Source organism: Pomacea canaliculata, linkage group LG3, assembly GCF_003073045.1.
Source record: "Pomacea canaliculata isolate SZHN2017 linkage group LG3, ASM307304v1, whole genome shotgun sequence".
In the NCBI taxonomy this organism is placed as follows: domain Eukaryota; kingdom Metazoa; phylum Mollusca; class Gastropoda; order Architaenioglossa; family Ampullariidae; genus Pomacea; species Pomacea canaliculata.
In genome coordinates, this window is record NC_037592.1 from 24,576,974 (window position 1) to 24,596,857 (window position 19,884).

At 40.8% G+C, this 19,884-nt stretch overlaps 1 protein-coding gene across 1 annotated transcript in view; it reads right to left on the minus strand.

The window, feature by feature from the left end:
• The window catches only part of LOC112559579, a 31,741-nt gene extending 17,094 nt beyond the window's left edge, over positions 1 to 14,647 (minus strand). The window contains exons 1-2 of the mRNA XM_025230911.1: positions 13,864 to 14,647; positions 8,457 to 13,598 (exon numbers count right to left, since the gene is read on the minus strand). The gene's annotated coding sequence lies outside the window, so the exon portion shown is untranslated. The remainder of the gene's footprint in view (positions 1 to 8,456; positions 13,599 to 13,863) is intronic.
• Positions 14,648 to 19,884: the final 5,237 nt, after the last annotated feature.

A 19,884-nucleotide genomic window follows, 5' to 3' on the forward strand; every position in this document is an offset into this window, starting at 1 on the left:
TTTGATGACATTCTTCTCTGGGTTCCTCAACATATTGTTTCGAAAGATTCATTGTAAGTTTTTTGGCATCATTACATTTTATTATCCTAGTAGAGACAATTGAAGCAACCAAACAGTTTTGTGACTCTAAGAAGTAAAGACAAAGGCTTGATTAAACCTGCTTACCTTTTTTTTTTTCTCTCTCTCTCTCCTCTATTAGACTAAATTGTACACACAGCCCACACTGTGCTGTCTGACGGTTTCGAGCAATTAAATCTGCTGTTACGATGACGAAGCATTACCCCCTGGTCTGATCACCAGCTTTTGACAGGAAACTGGTTACGTCTAGTTTCTGTCTTTGCTAACAGTAACGCTCGTTACGTGCTCATCTCAGCCAGGTCACGCTGCCCTCGGAGGTCTGTAAAGTGCAACTGTATAGGGGTAGGGGTAGGGGTACGGGCAGGGACGTGTTTAAGAGAAGGCAGACAAGGCATCTGCCTAGAGCCCTCGTTTTTGACCGGTAACTAGGTAACTAGACTCCAACTTAATGACGTACTGCATGATCTATATCACGTGTCCTATGCCTCGGGCCCCGCGGGGGGGGGGGGGGCTAAGAACGAGCGTTTGTACGGGTGGGGAAGACGGTGATTCACACCAAGTGAGCAATTAGGGTCACATCACTGCCCAGCAGACGAGCTGTAAACAGGTGACAGTGACAGAAGTGTTTCCCAGAGGCATTAACCCTGGGCAGCTGATCATCACTGCACTGATTGAGTCAGCTCGTGCATGTGTGTATACATTATTATATCCACACGAACATATACAATCGCATATCGACTAAAATAAATTTTTAAAAAAAGTTTTTCCTCTGTTATAGTACTGCGGAAAGAGATACATAAAAGCAAGAACAGCGATTTTGCTAAAGTACATCACGTGTGTGTGTAGTCAGGACTGGTTCTACAACTATGTGAATAGACAGTCGCATAGGGCGCAGGTAAGGAAGAGGGGGGAGCGGTGTAAAAATGCTTTCTTTTTTTTAAAGTGATGAAACATGTCAGGGGAAAATATCATTTACATACAATGACATTTGCAGGACACCTTTCCTCTGCTTGTAGGTTGACTTCACCTGCTACTTTCTTAGTACATGTATCACTGGAAAGTCTATCATCTGAGTGTACACTTGCACGGACCAGCGGGGGAATAAAGGAGGATGTGACGGAGAGGCGGAGGAGGGGCAGCGCTGGTGGTGCAGTCAAGGAGGTGCTTCCAAATGGCCTGCTGGTTTTTTTATTATTATTATTATTAAAGTGATGAATAATGTTAGGGGAAAATATCATTTTTATTGAATGACATTTTCAGGACAACTTTTCTCTGCTTGTAGCTTCACTTCACTACAGGTGCTTATCTGTAAACATGAAAGCCCCATCAACCGAGGGTGCTTTGGAAGTGACCAGCTAACAATCGGGGAAGAGAAGGGCGGACAGTGCGAGGGGGTAGGGGAAGGGTGGCGTTGGTGAATGGGGAAGGGGCCGGTAGGGGCGGACACCTAGGATGAATGGGACCACATGTCATCCTCACCTTTCTCTCTTCTTCCTACGTTGGAAGAAGTTCCTCATTTATTCATAGTAAACACTGCAGGTGAGTTCATGGACAGCAACACTGACAATTTTTCTACGCATGTTTCGTTTTTGCTTATGTAAAGTCACTTGAGGTTAAATAATATGTCAGGGATGTATAGGTACATGTCGACAGATTTTTTTTTTTTTTTTTTTGAAAAAGGATCTATTTTTCTTGTCAAATTTCAGATCAGTTTATTTAATTCGCTGTCAAGAACCTCTTCTCTCATCAGGACTGTGTAAATCGGCGAAACTGCTTGGGATGGAGATTTGACGCCCTATAGTTGTGTACTTACTACATGTATTTAGAATATTTGTCTTTTATTTAATTATTAAATTTATTATTATCATTGGTTCAATGGGTATATTATGATTAATTTTGTTGTCAAATTGTAATGTTTATTTTGATTTATTTGTATTATTATCGTCTAAGAGCGCATCTAATTGCATACAGTTTGAACAGATAGCTTCTTGCTATGTTCTGTTGAAAGAATGTTTGAAATTGGTTATTAAGACATAGGCTTCTCTAGTTTTCGACAAACTCTCGTCCAACTCTCACGCGCATCAGGCCGGATACAAAGCAGCTCTGTCTGATGGAATGTTTTAAAGGTGCACTAGTAGTGATTTACAACTTTTCGACGTTCTGTGCTGTTACAATTGTGAAGAGATTCCTTCTATCGCCACGCCCACCTGTCAGCCACAACGTTTGGAAGAAGAAAAATGCGAGAGCGGGTGTTAGAAAGCCGGGAATTTCGATTAGGGTCGTCTAGAATTGCTAGAAGTTGTTATAGCCAGAGAAAGGTGCTGCAGAATTTTTAACTGCATCAGTGTGCAGTCGACACTGAGAGAAAGATTGAAAGTTCTAACCCAGGTGCCAGCTCACAGCTTCGTGGGAAAGGTAATGGTTCATTCATCTCAGTGACAGATCAGATTAGCAGGAGGAGACAAAAAGGTGTGGAAAACTTCTACTTTAATTAACACAGCAAATGCGTAGTCGGTATGGTGTTACTTGACAGTTGTAGGTAAGATTGAAAGGACTGAAGGTGGGTAGGTTAGTGGAGAAGGGTAGCGATAAAGCTACCCCACTTAAAAGTCAGTTCAGATGAGCAGGACAAGTAAAGGGCAATGTAAAGGTAGTGTTAACTTTAAACTTAAAATCCGCAGGACGTTGTAAAAACCTCACTTTTCAGAGAAGCTGCTAACATCTCGTGAGAACTTTTTGATTTTACTTTAGTATTCGTCTGCTCGGGCGCTTGGAACTATTATCTAAGTGCAAAGTTATATCATTACAGGTCTTTCAGAAGATTTGTGTACTAAACTGTATTATAAAAATATAACTGTGGATTGGACTTTATCGTAAACAATATCTGTAAGCTGAACTGGGTTGTTCTGTAAAAATATATCTGTGGACTATATTGCGCGGAAGTGTCGACTAGATTACGAAGGAGAAACGTCCTGATACAGACCACGACAATCATTAATGGTTAATATGTAAGCCTAGGTTTATTGCTTAAATTTTCAGTTAAGAAAATAGATTTAAGCCTAGACGAATAATTATTCCAAAATTTTTGTTGATAAATGGTTTAGTTTTTGGAGGAAGAGGTGGAGACGCAGTACCCGTGTGTAGCGATCTGTTAGGGCGTGACCTGTTCTAGCCCCGCCTCCAGGTGACGCGCACTCCTGTAATGCTAACTCGGGGTAAATCTACTTCCTCGACAATCCTCTCGGGGTTAATTGGCGGGACAAAAGGTGGGACAAGAAAGACAAGAGTTGTGACAAGTTTATGGCTTTGATTAAAAGTAATGACAAAGTAAACAATCAGCTGCATCGATTAAAAAAGTATGTGGCTGTCTCTCTTGCACTCACACACACATATATTCTTTCTCCCTCTCTCTATCCGTAGTTTTTTTTTGTTGTTGTTTTTTTTTTTTTTTTTTTTTTTTGCTCAACTTGCAACAGGTAATGGCATTCAAACTCACCATTCGAGATTAGGGCGGGTAGTAAGGGCGGTTAATTATGGTTGCGTGCTCTGACTTCCTTTTTTTAAAAAAACATGTCAGATGAGACCAAAAAAAATAATAATAATATAATAATAATAATAACCTTTCACGGAGCAAGGGTTGCGACCACGCTCTCTTTGCTCGCTCCTGCCAACATGCAGCGGCTGGGTTTGTGCAAAAGAATTAAAGTCGCGCCTTTTGATTCTTGTAGGAATGATGTTTTAGAGACCTCAGTTGCTCTGAGCAAAGAGGATCACCAAGAGAAACCACTGTTATCTATGAGAACTTGAGGTCAGGAGGTCACGACGCCCAGGACTACTCCCTCCCCCTTTGGGCACTCAAACATCGCTACCCACTCGGGCTTACCGCGCCTTTGTTCCGTTCTGTCAGGCGCGCACTCTTTCATACTTGCTGGAAATATAGCTTGAAGACATTTCAAAGAGGAAACTTCTCTCAAAGAAATTAAAAACTTTTTTAAGTATACATTAGCATTGGTTTTGCAAGTAAGTCTAACTCGTGAGATTTTTTCACACACAGAGATTATGGTTGTTACATACTTAAAACCTCTTTACATCCAGTACTTTAGCAAAAATATAAATTATTTGTATGTATTATTACACAAGTTGTTGTTGTAATATTTTAATATTTTTCCATGCACAAAAGTGTCTATTGTTTTCTTTTTTTTTTTTTCAATGCATCCGTATATTGAAAAACAATTGAGCAACAAGACTGCCTGGTTTGCATTTGCTAGAAGGACACATGAGCGAACTCAAGTGAGAACGTTCCAGAATTCGAGCTCTGACTCGGTTCATATGGAGGAGCTGTTCAGATTTTCTGAATATAATTTTCATATTCCCCACCATCATTACCAACTGAGCTTTCAGGACATCGTTTTGCATGAGGTACCTCCTTGATGACAGAAGGGTCTCTTACCGTTCCTTCTCGCTTTCCCCTAATAATTTTTTTACAATTTAGACGCACTTTCCTTTGTGCGGTTTTGACGATGTAACCCAGCAATCAAAATTAAAATATTTTTGTCAGGAATTGATAGTTCCTCGGCAGAGTTGGTGAAAGCTAACTGACAGATTTAACATCTTTCATTAACTCACATCTGGCATCAGAAACCTCCGGAATGCACTGAGGTTGATGCTGTTCAGCGTCAGGAGGAAGCGGTCTTCGTCTTCGATGCAGCTGCTCCTTGCTCTACAGAACGAGACTGTCCATTATCACCTGGTGAAGAAAGAACCGAAACTGATGGGGACTTGGAGTATCGCCATGCCCTCCTTCTGCTCGTATTACAGAAAAGAGGCTGTTGACCGCATTAAACAGTTGATTCATGTGTCAACAAAAAAAAAACCGTCACAGGCTCTTCTGATAGCACTCCCAAAGTTACCATTATTGGTATGCTAGCTGGAGCACTGTTTGATAGAACCTGAGAAAGCAAACTTTATCCTAAGGGCTGTAAAACCTGTAGACTTTTAGATATTTTTCTAAGAGGCGTGGGGCCATTCTTGCTTTCCATCCTGAAGAAATCTTTCCACGAAATATTTCTGCTGTTTCCCGTGAACCCGGTCTTTTCAAAAGTTATTTTTGGTGCTTTTGAGCAAATGAGGCGGGTGGTTAATGACGTAGACTTTGCAGTAGATGTGAAGAAATTAAGGTATGTTTTGGTAGTTCCCACCTAAACTGGGAATCTATGCGATCTCTTTAGTTGCTGTGAACCGGCCGACAGGTGGTCTAGAGACATCATAAGACACTTGGGTATGATTCAGGTCAAGGGTCACTAGGGAGCGGTGCCTGATACAAAAGGTAGGGTGCTCTCAGAAAGAGGAAGGAGAAAGACGATGTGCCTGACATCCATCCCACAGTTAGGATCCCAAGAGAAGAGCGCTTTCCTATAGTTAACTCTTCCCTTCCTCACTCAACCGTCGTCCAGTTTTACTGCCCTTTTTCAGCTGTTCACAAATCTGTGTTTATTTGCATGTAAAGTTCAAACGTTCCGCAGTGCCAAGTCCTATTAGGCAGAAAAATATTATTCACATTCGGAAACAAAATTACCATTCGAGAAAAAGAAAAAAAAAAACAAAAACGAAGAGCCCCCATGTCGAGAACAGGGTTTCGTTTTTCATGACGTCTGCTATTCTTAGATCATCTTTTACGATCTCTGCCATATTAAACCTCCATGGGACAAAGCCGTTTTACCCAGGTCGAGCAAACTAACAGGCGAGGTAAAAGAGTTTCATGAACAATTGCCCTATGTCACGTGGCTGTTAAAACTGTCAATAGTTTTTTTTTTTAATTTGTAAGTGGTGTACCTGCCTTCTTGCGCGATTAACGTATAAAATGTGGATTCTAAAGGTTTTGTCTGTTTGTCTGTGCTTCTATGATGTTCTGAGGTTAGACCTCATCACACAAGAGGAAAACAGCAGTTTTGTTCAGCAGCTGTATCAGTAAGGGAAATAAAGAAAATATTATTACACTTACAATCACTCTTTCAAGTCGCCCAAACCGATCTGACCACTCAGTACTAAACATCATTCTAGGAGATCTATCTTCCTACCAATATCACTGTGAAAAGGACCAACCAAATTAAAAAAAATGTTTGGTACACAAGGCTAAGAAACGGTGCTCTTGCTGAACTCATTTAACGGCGAAAAGTTTCTGGCACAATTGTTTCCAATTTCGTTAAAGCCAAGTAAAACAGTTACAGCAGGCATCCAACATGATCATCATCCCCAGCTCACTACTGAAAGTACGAAAAGAAGATTAAAGCACAGAAGGACAGAAAGAAGTAAATATACCTCGGTAAGTCACCCTCTGCCTTTCATATTTATAAGTATCTGTCATATCGTCACCAGTCGTCGACAACTTAAATTTTGTTAATAGTTGATAGCATCTTTCTCCCTAATATCCGTTCTTCGATTTGCGTAAAACGGGGCACAGCTTGGTTTTGGACCTCGAAATAATGCAATACAAAGCATATTGTTCGTAGTCGTTAACAGTTTGAACTGTTTTGAAACTGCATAATTTTTTTTTTTTTTTTTTTTTTTTTTTTTTTTGGATAAAGTAGGAATATTAAGAAAAGTTGGTGTTAATCGGTATATATAAGCGCAAACCCAGATAACGACACTCAGACTCGATTTTCACTGTGTCTTAGGATATTTTTCAAGTTGGGGCAGGAGATTAGGGTGATTGTTGATACATGTATTGTGTGCGTGTTCTGACTTCCTCTCTTTCGTCGGAGGAAAGGTTTGAGTTTCAAGTTAGCCTTGCACACAGTCAGGGCTGCACCCACGCTCTTTGTTCGCGCCAGCCTTCAGGCAGCGGCTGGGTTTGTCACAAAGAATTAAAGTCGGTTGTTGTGGGAATGACATGTTAGAGACCCCATTTACTTCGAATCCAGCTTTTCTGGTATCAAGACAGGCGTGGGACCAACTGAGAACAGAACTTTGGATCTCACGGCTGCAGACCCTATCGTCTATAATTTGAGGGCTAGACTACGAGCAGACAGACAAGACGATATGTAATAACCAAAGCTTTCTGACCAGATCGGGTCATGGGCTTGACAGACCCTGTGTGTCAAAAAAATTTTGAATAAAGCACACTCATCTGGGGTATAGAGGACAAAGGTCAGCTCGTTCCGCCTTTAAAGTAGGTAAGGGTCGAAGTGAATAATTCTCAGTCAAAACTCTTAGAATCCCGATGTTGATTATTGCTAGTTATACTTATATCTGTTCATAATAATAAATCTAGCAACTAAAACAAGTATATGAGTTTCATCTAAAGAGAAGTGTCATCACGCGATGTCCCTCTGCACGGTCACTTAAAGGGAAACAACTCGCCCAGCCGACTGAACCGCTTCGCTCGACCAGCATCAGCGATTTCGGTGATCATACGCTTTCCGACAAACTGCTCATTAAAGCCTTATAAACACGCTGTTATGGATGAGAAGCCTGACTCACCCTCACCGGTGCGTGTGCAATGCAACACCCGCAATTCGTGATGACACTAAAGAAGGGTTCGGTGAATGTGCATATGAAACGTGAAGAAAGGTTTTTCATAGATAGGACGTGGCTCTACTTTTCGGAAGAAATGACCTACCCTTATAGCATTGAAACATTTAATTAACTTTTAAAAATCTTCTCGGGAAATGTTTCAATAGTGTTTGTAACAAATGTTTATCGTGCCCATTGAAGTCATGTTTTAGCAACGCTTGCATACAAACGTCCAATGGACGACAGTAGCGTCCGGCTTTCTGTGATATTCGGGTTTGGCAAAATAGAATCTCGCCATACATGTAAGAGCTTACTTTATATTCTGACTGCAGTTATTGTCTTTAATGTTTTACCTTATTTCTACAGCTACGTTCTTACTAAGAAAACATGGATAAACATCTCAGTTTTGAAACGATACTCATCTTCTCCGAGCGTGAACAATTGCTACAACCCCGACATTCCCTCGGTTGCTTTCAAACAATAACCTCGACACAAATTCGAACTGACAGTTGAATGACGTTTGATGCAAACAAGCTCTCCTTGCCTTACACTCCACCCTATTCCGAAGACTAGACAAAAATCTACCATCTTCTGCGCAGAAAACTCATCGCATGCATGCGCTGGACTAAGACGTTCGCTCGTCTTTATGGTTGTTCCTATGTTTTTCTTTTAATTTTATTCACTCATCATCAAGTTGCCATTTCAGCTACCTTTTCCTTTAAGCGGCAAGTAGCAATAAGAGCTTTAAGAGACATACATTAACTTTAACAAAATTTTTAAAAGCGCTACAAACCACTGTTTTGTGGCATGCTCAGCTAATTTCACAAAAGACCGGAAATAGCAATAAAATTTATATAAAAACTCACACATCATTGGCACGGTGTTAAAGTACCACTGTGTAGTGATCCTACTCAAATTTTGCTGAAGAATTCAAATCTTTAACCCGACAATGCTCGAATAGACATGCCGTGGGAATCTCGATCACAAACTGTCGACACCAACTTCTTCTGTGTGGCACAAGCATGGTCCTTATCTCCCTGATAAAACCTAGACGGTGTTCGTCGATGATCTGAAATCTCACGAAACCACTTGCATCGTGTATCCAGCCGCTCTATGTTTCTCATCAATCATATGCTGACGACACTTGACTGGACAGCTCCACTCCTGCCCTGACTATTTCTCTTAAATTCTCTTCCCAGCCAGACAACTGCGATCTTTGTCGGATGACCATACCTTTTAGTTTCTATGTCGTTTCTATGGAATTCTCTCCCTTCCATATACCCCACCTGTCGTATTCGTATTCGTATTCGTATATACCCCACCTGTCCACCATCGAATCTTCTAAGCATTCAGTGAAAACGCATCTCTTCCTTGAGCATTACTCCTGACAACAGTTCACAGACTGCTACTCCATATTCAACCACTCACACCTTTTCCCTTTCTTGTTACTTCCCTACTCATCGTCCTCTGCTGAATCACGAGACACTCTTAGTTCTTGTTACCTGATTTCTTTTGGCATTTCCTATAAGTTGTCAGTACTGTTGTTCATTCTTCCGTTCCCGCGTATGTTGTCCGTTATCTTGTTCTTGTCTCAAACGCTAAGATCACGCTCCTTACGAGTGTGAGTACGCGTTAAACAACTCGCGCATTTATTATTTATTGTTATTAATAATAAAGATTACTTTTGTACAAAGAAAGAACCTGCTTAACTGCTTACCTGTTCGTCCTTCTTGCGAACAAATTGTACACGCAGCACACCGTGTGTTGTCTGTCCGTCACGACACTAGCACTGTCCCAGAAATGCCGTCTTGTACTGCTGTCTCCTCTTTTGGTCACGCCTCATGACTTTTGTGACTTCAGCCTTTTTCCTCAACCGCTTCGCGCTGCCCCCGGTCGGCATTTCGAGGTTTACGGCGGTTGTTAAAAGAAATTACTGCACTTTTTTGTAGATTTATGTATAAATCATGGCTTAATTGATTGATATACATACCTGCGAATACGTGCCCGAGAAATCTCACATAAAAAGTGCGTGTGCATGAGACAGAGATTTACTTTTCTTTTTTGTTGTTTTTTTTGTTTTTTTGTTTTTGTTTGTTTGTTTGTTGTTGTTTTTCTTTTTCTTTTTTTTTTTTTTTTTGTTTGTTGTTGTTTGTTTTGGTTCTGGTTTTTTTTTGTTTTTGTTTTTTTTTTTTTTTGTTTGGTTTTTTTTTGTGTATTTTTGTTTAGGTCAAAATGATAGATTTCTAGCAAGGTTTTAACGTTAATATTTTCAAAGAGTTTTTCTATGTTGAAATGCTTCGACAAGTGGGTGGGGATGGTGGAAATTGGTGTTTTACGCCCAGCCAGCGACGAAGGCTATATCACGGCACAGCAGCCAGCTCTGTCAACAGATGTCACATGCGAAAAAAGAACAGTGAGAGGCTGAGAGCTGAACCCAGGACAGCCAATCAAAGACTTGAAGGAAGCGAAGCATGTACTCGGTAAAGAACACGCGATTTATGTCTGGACTGCGAGGACTTGTCTAAGTAAACGTGATAAATACTGACTCGTACGTCGCGAGCGCCGCGTCTGGGCTTAATTCAGGCCTAGCTTCACCCCAGCAACCTGCCATCAAGCGGACGTCAGAGAATGTTTATGATCCTGAAAAATAGGACAGCTTTGGCATTGACTAAAGAGGTAGTTGGCGCTCTCTCTCTCTCTTCAGTTATTTTTTTCATCCTCTCTATCTCTCTCTCTCCGCTATCATTGTCGCCAAAAACAGAACCAAAGCTTTGTGACGGCAACTTTAACAACGAGGCGCCAAATTACAAAGAGGCACAAAGGTCAAGTCTGGGAAGTTGCCTTAAAGTACAATATGTTACTGACGAAAAGACATGATATAAAGCAAGTGTAATGTTTTGTATGGGTAATGCTCAGATGACTGCTTGTGAGGTGAGAGTGCACATCTACGTGTGACCATACCTCCATCTTTTTCAGAAACAAGAAGGACAGACCAACAGTTAACACAATTAATGTTAAAACAAATGAAAAACGGAGGGACCCTGAACTGTTCCAATGACGGATGATATACAAAAATCTGAGTTCTTCTGCAGCGTCCCACGGTGAGTGACCTGGATTAAGAACATTGCCGCGTTACTGCCACTTATCTGTGGTCACAACGTCGGGTATCAAGTCCGTCGTCCTCGAGGTCGTTACAGCGGGGACTGCTACCCTGATCGGCGACGTACAATGATGACCCGCTGTCCTGATGAGACGCATGGTGATGATGGCGATAACACGATGATAGGATAAAATGCAGAAGTAATACGATAACCCGAAAAGTCTCCCCAGTAAGCCAATGACCTACCGTGAATGCGGACAGGAAGGTTAAAACCAATCAAAATACACGAAAAAATGTGTTTTATCATGCACGGTTCAACACCGCAAAGGGAGGTGAAATTATGTGTCCCAGACTAAAATAATAGGGGCAGAAAAACATTAGCTAATCAAGGCACAATAATGTATTACACCACTCACGGCTTAACCAGCAAGCCAGTAAACAAGGCTTAGTGAATTCAAGTTAATTGTTTGTGATATATATATACACACACAATTTTTATGTGGACAGCTCTAACAACAGGTCTAGCCCACTACCTAACCCAAACCCAAAAACCCTAATCCAAACTCTAACCAAAACCCAAACTCTAAGTCAAATCGCAACCATAAGACTAACCTCAAAGCTAACCACGTAACGGCTAGACAGCTAAAAAGAGAGGTCTCAAAAGAAACAAAAATCGTATATAAAACTAACCGGAAAAGAACAAATAAAACACGTATAATAAAAACCCACTTTCTCGCAAGAATCGAAACAACGAGTTTTAATAATCCCCGCTCTTACCATTGCACTACAACATCACCCATTCTTAACAAAAGTAATACTAATTTTTCACACATTTTTCAACGCTGTTTGATTGACTACAATTTTCTTACCCTTGGTTTGTTTTTTTTTTTTTTTTTTTTTTTTTTTTTTTTGTTTGTTTTTGGGTTTTTTTTGGTGGGGAAAACAATTCTGCGGCATGGTCGTGGGTTGTACGCTGTACGTGAATCCTGCTCGGGATGAGTGTTTAGAAGAATGATAGTGATTATTGCATATGTTCTAGACCTATTGCTCTGATTAACAGTGTTTTCAATCCATTGCTAATCATCGCACGTGCTGCATTATCTCACCTGACTGGCTATCTTAAGCAAGACGCCCTACAGCCGGAGATGATGTGGTCGTCCAACATCAGTAAATTTTATAGTCGTACGTTTTCTGAGTAAACTGCTCGTTAGAACCTCATAAACTCCACTGTCATGGATCAGCGGTCTCCTCAATCACTCCCCCACCCCATGGACCTTATTGACGCAAGCGCCATCTTGAAACTAGAACGAGGCATCATGGGCCGGTGTACAGTGACTACCGAAACGCATCTATTTATGATACTGTCTGAATTTGAAATCTCCTCCACGTTCTCACATTTATAATCACCGAACAACCAATACTTTGTTCCGCTTGGAAGATATGTTTGTGTGGCACCGCTTTCAATGTCTTCATGGGTTTTCTTTAAAGATGCATGTTCTTTCAAAGTATTATAACTGAGTGAACGTAGGCAGTGAGGGTACAGGGTAAGGGTAGGAAAGAAACGGTTTCTTAGTTCCCTCGCTTGTTACCACAGATTTACATTTCTACTGAATTGCTGAATGATCACGTGGTCCTAAGGAAGGTAACATCTGCCCGTCTGCTTTTCCTTTTGAGTGCGCATTGGCAGATCCAGATTTTTAGGCATTCTCTTTCAAAAGAAAGTGTTTTCTATTCATTTCTTTTCTAAGATTCCCAACAAAAGAAGTATTTAGATTCGATCAACCTTAGGAAGCTTCTCCATTCACCCATCACAAAGAGCCATATCTTTCATCTCTCACCAAAGCACCTGACGTCCTGGTGGACTTTGTGAACAGGTGAGCGAGTAAAGTGGACCATCCCGCTCTCTGTGTGACCCATGATTATGGCTCGTACTTTCCAGACACTTCAACCCGTCATTTGAAGGTCGGTCTGACGAGGAGAAGCTTCAAAATGCCGAGATGTAACTCTTGTTTCTAGATAAGTTTAAGAACACTTCTGACTAAACAAATAACTCGCAATAACTCACTTTTTTCTTTACAACGCCGTACCTACTTTACAATGCATATTTATATAGCCAGGCAACAAAGGTGAACATTGTAATTCTCGTCCATGTCTTCTTAATTTGCGTCTATTTTACAAGAATGTGCTGTTATAAAATCAAAGCGGACTTTGGCCCTGCCCTTGTTATATCTGTTGCTTGAAAGGAAATGGCAAACTACAGGATGTACAGCACCGTCGAAGACCATCTTAACACGTAACAGATGTTTGTTACTTTACCTACAGAAAAATTGAGTTTAGAACAAGTCGAAGCCAGTTCTGTTAAAGAAATATGTGAAAAAAAAAGCTTCTTTTCCGATGTTTCCCTTCGCTCAATATGTTGAAACAAAATTAACCTGGTCTTATGAAAGCCTTTTATTTTTTAGTTTTGACAAAGTATTGTTTTAGTCTTCATTAAAGTAACTGGTCTCTCAACTATAAAGACTCGCTCACTTACCTAGTTCAGTCAAGTGTTTAAAACTGCTTAAGTAACGTTTCAGCACAGACAAAATGTTGATCTTGTCACTAGGGACTGCGATGTTCAGTAGATACAGTTTTCTTTAATATTTACAAGTAACCGGTCCTTCTCTTCTACAATTGCATTACTTTCGAGGGTTCCTGGAAACCGCGCTGGTAACAGATACACGAGATCTCAGACAATCTTCTCTAAGACCATGTCCTCCTGACGCTCTGCATGGCAAAGTACACAACAGTGAATGTTGTCACACTTGTACATCACATGGTACTGAACAATCAGACAACACTCCCATATTGTGGTCAGGAGTTTGTCGGAAGGCAATCTAGTTAACTCACTCCGGGTTGCCTCCCTCCCCTGAGGACAAAATTGCCATTAGGTGTCAGCATTAAAACACCAGAAGGCGGCGTGAGCAGGTGCAAATGAGTAAAAACAAACAGGATCTTTGTGAAGAGTATACATAGATGCAGCCTTAAGTACACAACACTGCTGGACACAAACAAGTTGCACTGCGTGACCTGCATCACATAGCGTCTGGGTACCAGCGAGGCTAACCTTATTCCGACAAAGTCAACGTGTGAATGGTTGAGGAAATATGTGCGTCTCATTCCATCCTACTTACCTGTCCTCATGTCCTGCGCAAACTACATCTTAGGTCAGAGAGATACAGACGGCAGAGAGCGAGCCATGGTACGGTGGTCGTGCCTTGAAAAGACGTGGAGTATTTCTGGAAGGGAAGCTTTTGCTCTCATTGAAGGCTTGTAAAGGCTCGAACACACGAGAAACGCGAAAGGCAAAAATTGTCCAAAACAGCTCTGTTTTTCCTGTTTGCCGCGTGACCTACACTGCAAAACGGTTTGGCAAACCTGTTTGGCTCTTGTTTGCGACTCGTTTACCGCTGTAAAACCATTTCTAAACATTTCGAGTCAGTTTTTAGTTTTCCAACATGGTGTCGTGTCTCTGGCCACTCGCCATCTTGAACATCAAACCATTTTTTAATCACTCAATTTTTACGTCATAATTATAATGACGTCGAAGAATTCAGCAAGCGAAGGCTTTGAGCGACTTGTAAACAAGCAAAATACGTCATTATTTATTTCAGACCAATAGGTACGTTTGTTTGGAAGATGGCATTCAAAGCTGCCTAAGTTCACATACGCCTCAGTTTATTGTAAATTAGTCCGTGATAATAGTGTGTAGTTCTCTCTTGACTTCAGCGGGCAGTTACATTTCGTTATTCGTGATCATGAAAGTCATACAATTATTTGTCTCTTTTGACACTCGCCTCTATTGCTCACTCACAGAGACAGTCATACAGAGAGTAAGTATATTCACGAACTTGTATTACTTGACTGGTGGCAGACGATTTTTTCCAGTTAACTGCTAAAACGAGGCAGGTTTGTACAAAGCTTCCGGTTTAGTCACATTCTTTGTTTAGGCTCGCCGAGACTAACAGCGGAGAAATTCGCAAGAGGCTAAGCGTTGGTCTCGGCAGACAGACAGCAATCCACCTACATGTAACACGTCCTTGGTATATTTGTGGGTGTGGTCCGAGCTTTGCTTTTTCCTTAGTCACACCTGTTATCCTCTCCGACTTCCTGGTGGGCTGTAAGTGATTTGTACAAAGAACTGAACCACGGGTGACATAGATACCCAGGAACGATGTGTACATTAAAGACTTAGATGAACAAAGAAGCAAATACTAATGCGCTGTTTGTTTTTGATAGCGCTCACTGGGGTGATCCGAAAATGTCACTGGGGATCTTTGCCCAAATTGAAACCCCCGAAAAGGGATCCTCCGAACTTTTAATGCGTACTGTACGCAGAAGCCCTGTTTGATGAACGTAGACCACAACAAAGACGAAATGAACTGTGCAAAATTAATAAGAAGTTGAACCAAATTGAGATGAAAATGATAAAAAAGAAGAAAAAATAATGATTGAAGAAATACACGTGCGCGTACGAAAACAGGAGACTACACCACGCAACAAAAACAACAAAAAAAGTGGTAATGAGAGATGTTAGTAAGGGAAATAATAATAATTTTTAAAAACGCCAATCACCAGCACACACTGTACTGTCAGAGTTCTTGTCCCTGAGGCCTTCATGCCTGACGTTAGACGCAGAACACTGTGTACTCTATTGACACTGTTTTCTTCACTCTCTGTGGCCTTACGCGACTGACCACCTTCCCAGGGGCTGGAACCAATGGCCAGCGCCCACAACACCCACGTGACTCTACAGCGCGCGAAGGCTTTACGCGCCAAAACTGCGGACAGGGTTGGGAGGGGCACTGAGCAGCGAACCCCCATTGTTAGAACAAACAGCGAACTCAGCATCAAGCAGACGACGCGTGACGTAGCATGGCCATGCGTCAGCCGTTGACGTCAGCCGCCCCCTCGAACCGGGTAAAAATAGCCTGGACTATGACGTCAGACGTCGTCTGCTGTAGGTGCGTCCCAGCGCTGAGAGAAACACAGGCACAGAAAAATGTCTGACACGTCACAGGAAATAACAGAAGTATGAAGCGAAGCGAACTTTTTTTTTTTTTATCTCTTTACAAAAAAACAACTCACATAAAAAAGAATAACAACACGTTGTTGACAACACGCTGTACATAAATTTTACTGTATCCAACGTATAGCTATTTGTAGCCCCACCCACAAGGATTTGCTTTTCAAGGAATAGAAAATTTGATTGATTGATTGATTGATTGATTTTCGCATTGTGTCTTACAGAACCGTTAGTGTGATCGTATATTGACACAAGACCTTAACTTCCTTATTCTTTAAGAGAAATGACAGTTAGTTGTTGTTTTTTTTTAAAAAAAATGTCTTTCCTGTACTAGCTAGCACACATGTTGACTCGATTATTCTTTGTCTAAACGAGGTATTTTTTTTATAAATAAAACTGAGTATGATAACATGTGTAGAGTGGGTGGGTTGGGACAGCGGTTGAAACTTATGGAAATTCATACTGTTTCTCTGATCCACCTCAATCTTCGTAGGACTAATATTTCCGTCTTGTTGTTGATGTTGATGATGAAATCATATCTATCCACTTTCTCCCTCCCTCATACACGTGGTACGAGTACTTGTATTGTCTTTGGTTCGGTTAGAGACTATGACTAATGAACATTGACCTGTAGTGTATCTTTTTTTCTTGCTTATTTTCTCCGTTCTAAGATGCTACAGAAGGCTTCAAATGAAAAAATAGTATACAGAAGCTTCGACACACAGCTACTACTAAATTTGAACATAATGATTTGAGAATATTAATTCCACAAAACGAAAGAAACAGACAGAGGGGTGGATAGGAAAGGAAGCAATCAAGCGAGAGCGGGTGGCACAATCACTATTGGTCTCTCCCCTTTCACTCTAAATGCCATGCCCTTGCTGTAGAACTGAAGTCAACCAGTCAAGTTAAGCAAGAAAGAATACAGGTGTTTCACAATTTCGCTACACTGCGAAATGAATATGTTTTAAGTGATATATCAAAAGTTTATGAAAAAAAAAGTGGCAGGTCTGTCTCAGCAAAGCGCACCTCTTCTCTTTTGTATCTTTTTGCTTCTTTTTTTCTTCCATTTTGTCTGACATTTTATGTTCTCTTTCTTATACATAAACGTTATTACTTTTTTTCTTTCGATCTATTTATTATATATATAAGGCAATAATAAGAGAAGTAAAATTACCACTGAATACAAAATACAAGGTAAGGACACGAATTTGAAAGGGACACATCCTTTTAACAAGGTCAGTTATGTGCATCACTGTCGTAAAACCCACTTCTCTGTGAAAATTAGAACAGGTGATACGCTTTAAGTGCAGAGTGATAGTAATAAAACTAGTAAAATGTGGGTATGAGAATCTTTATTTAATAAATATCTTGGGCATACCAGAAAATATGACAAATTCTGACACCACTGGTCCAGAGAGGATGCACATGACATGGTCGAGATGACGACCATGACAGAGGCTGTAGTTCCAAGTTCAAACAGCTGTAGCTATATATGTAGTTGACCTATATAGGTAGTTGACCTATACAGCTGAGCCTTATAGTATGTAAATGCAGTACGTGTTACAACTGTGACTAAAGTAAAACTACAAGATCTTTGCTATAATTGGATGAAACAATACTTGAGTCTAATTTGTTTGTACCTCTCTCTCTCTCTGTTGGGGGGAGGGGATAGTGAGTGAGAGAAAGAGTTAATCCAGATGTATTAGCTTTGACCTCTACTTTCCCTGTGCATTCTTACAATAATCTTTGTCTCAAATTTAGTAAAAATTGAATTCGCTTTCACTCTGAACTTAGCTGCCTGCTTCTCGGAAAATAGCGTGTGACCCACCGAGATGTATAAACAAGCTCCAAGTGGCGATAGCCACTGTCCCACTAACATCCCTTATCGGACCGGTAAATTTTCCTTTCTGTCTTCACCTATTTCTTCAAGTGGTCAGTATCAGTAATGACACATTTTCCTTTCGGCCTCTCTAAAATGTTTTCTGGCCTCAATAACCAATCTCAAGCCATCTACCTGTACTGTTTTTAATAACCCATCTCTTTCAACAATCAGTCCAGGCCATATACTAGGTCATAGAGGCTTTCTATGTCACTGTTGACATTGTTTAGTAGAGGAGACAGTTCCATAAATTTAGATGCTCGGTCTTCCGTCTGTCATATAATTCTAGTGTTTTGACGAGGTCACAGTGGAGAACTCTGTCAAGAGCTGCCTTTCTTTGGTTTCTCTCTCCTTCCCCCGACACCGTCAGTAATTAACAAAGTCAATGTTTGCAACGGAACGGAACTATTAGTGATCTCCTTTCAGTACAGTTTCAATGACAACAATTCTGAGCTTCATTCTTAATTACTAATCAAATAATAAAGTGTTGAAGCTTTAAGATAGCATCAGTTTAATGTGAAGATCCTCCGTGTGCAAGGGGGTGGATATGCGACGTGGAGAGTACAATGGCAAAGGCATGATGCATGATGAATGCATGAAGGCATGAAGCTATGTGTTGAGAAGTGTATAGGGTGGCATTGGCATCATGAGCTTTCTGAATCACTAAAAACGGTTTCTTACTTTCATAGGTATTAGAGATTACGTGATTCTGTCAATTTGCTAATATGACCATCGTGTAAAAGTTTGGCAATATTCGATAACATGTCAAATTAGAAAAATCCTTAATAGATACCCTCTACAGATATATTTATTTAATTTATCTATTTTTATTTAAATGTTGGCTTTGCAGTGACTGAGTGTAACTTAATTTGTGGCAAATAAATCAGCTCTCCACATGCGCGGCTTAATGCTTATTTTAAAAAAATTAAAAACAAAAAACTATACTCACTTGTTCAATGGCTGGAGAAGAAAGGACGTATAAAAAAAAAACACGACGAAGACGAAAAATGAGCTCGTTCGCAGACTGCAGTAGAAAGTACTGACCATATGGCGAGACTCACATTAGACGGCGTGCGTCAGACAGGACTTGGTCTCCTACCTTCAAGCTTGGGGCGTCAGGACAATGCTGATAGCGCCATCTGCCTGGCGTGTGTAGACAGTGAGTGGGTGCGGCAACAGCTCGCCAAATACGTGTACTGGACCTCATTTTTCTCCATCTCCAGCAGGTCAGATTTTGTCCACCGGGCTGGTCATCCTTTTGCCATCTCTCATTTCAACCTGCCTTCGGGGGACTTGACCCCGGTATGCCCACCCTTCAACGTGCTTTCTTCGAAAAGGAAATGGGTGGAAGGTTTTGCGTGCGTGCCCATTGTGTTTGTGTGTAAGAGACAGTTCCATGAACTTGCTTGGTCTTCTCTCTCTCTCTCTCTTATCATTCTAGTGTTTGACAAAAGTCACAATGGAAAACCCTGTCAAGAGTTACCTTTAAGTTTTCTCTCCTTCAGTAATTAAATTGTTGTGACTGTGAAAAGGTCACACTTAATTGTGTGCGTGTGTATGCACGTATCTAAGGGATAAGAATGCCATTGGCGTTTCCACTTCATCTCCCGGCACGTTGTTGTTCGGCTTATGCAAACTATAAGCCAGCAGTGAACGACAAAGCTTCATTGTGTCTGTGCTTGTACGGGTGTGTACACCGAGTGTGAGAGTGAACCGTCAGGAGAGGTCGTGAAGTCCGTGTGGACGAGCTGAGACTCAGGATGTTCATCGCATGGCTTTAAGGACGTGAACGAATACACGAATACATGTGAATACCTTCCCGAAAAGATGTGATATTGGGTGTTGAGTTTATATAATTTGTTAACTGTATATTTCGTGATTAATGGATTTAAGTGGAAACTTAAAGATTACTAAGTATGTATGTAATCTGCATGTGTCAAAATGTGATCAACTATTTTGTGTAATTGGAAGTCTGTTTCATCATTTTATTGGTGTGTAGTACCAAGGATGTGTATGGCTTAAGTGTTGACGGATATCAGCTGATAATCAAGTAAACGGACTCAGCTATGTGATAGACTCACCAGGTGGCTGTTCCTATTGGCTGACACCTGCTGAGAAAATTTAATATATACGTAAAAAAAATCCCCGAACAAACAGGAGTCATTTATCTGATCGAGAGTTTGGAGAAGATGGTCGCGAGTATAGGGTGTGAGATGAATGACTGTGAATCATAGTACTGTGTTAAGA